Source organism: Gadus chalcogrammus, chromosome 14, assembly GCF_026213295.1.
Source record: "Gadus chalcogrammus isolate NIFS_2021 chromosome 14, NIFS_Gcha_1.0, whole genome shotgun sequence".
Taxonomy (NCBI): Eukaryota; Metazoa; Chordata; class Actinopteri; order Gadiformes; family Gadidae; genus Gadus; species Gadus chalcogrammus.
Window position 1 is genome coordinate 8,313,940 of NC_079425.1, and position 880 is coordinate 8,314,819.

At 27.0% G+C, this 880-nt stretch overlaps 1 protein-coding gene across 1 annotated transcript in view; it reads left to right on the forward strand.

Moving 5' to 3' along the window:
• The window catches only part of rps6ka2 (ribosomal protein S6 kinase, polypeptide 2), a 19,355-nt gene extending 18,948 nt beyond the window's left edge, over positions 1–407 (forward strand). Inside the window, exon 22 of the mRNA XM_056608353.1 lies at positions 1–407. This exon is cut by the window's left edge and continues 1,291 nt beyond it. The gene's annotated coding sequence lies outside the window, so the exon portion shown is untranslated.
• Positions 408–880: the final 473 nt, after the last annotated feature.

Below are 880 nucleotides of genomic sequence, written 5' to 3' on the forward strand. Positions count from 1 at the left end.
ACACACAGTATATTCGAAGCCAATATACACATTTATAGCAACTTAAAATGCATATGTTGTCATGTATTCAAAAAGTAATAATGTTCATCTTATTTTTGCAGAAAAGTATTTATTTTATAATAATTGTTGAAATGGACTGGGGTTACATTGTACATTGTTATACATTGTGCTGAGTCACCATAAACTGTAAATTGTAAATATTCTTCATTCATGTATATTGTACATAAATTGACACACGACGACTTGTAAGTAAAGGGAATGTAAATATAAAATTTGGCAATCATACCTAAGGAAAGAGTGTATATTTTATGTTTGCATATATATTAAAATTGTAAATAGATTATATTGTATTGTGCAATTATTCCTGAGACTGTAAATTCTGTGTATATCTTTTTACAAATAAAACAACGGGGTAAAGAGTTTATTTTGTCGATGTATGCACTCAAAATTATACAATTCTACAATAATACACTGTTAAAATGTAGCTAATCTTGAGCTCTGAGTAAAGAGAGAGAGAGGTTTTAAACAGAAAAAAGTTTAATTTGTCAAGACTGAACAATTATTTTACATCGTAGAATTTCAGAGACAAATGCAGTTTTAATTTTAAACTAAATAGAAAATAAAGTCTGCTTTTACTTTATTTTCTGAATTAAATGAATTGCCATTCATTAAATGGCTTGTACGTTTTCTATAAAAGATACATTCTAAAATAATATGAAATATATTGTAATTCAAAGGTTGCATGAGATTGGCAGGCTTCAGATATTTACCTCAATTTTGACTTAGTGGGATCTCAAGTAATTTACAAACAAACTCAAAGGATATAAATTATTTCATCATTCCATTCCGTTATCATAATATATGATGCCTCATAGTTTAC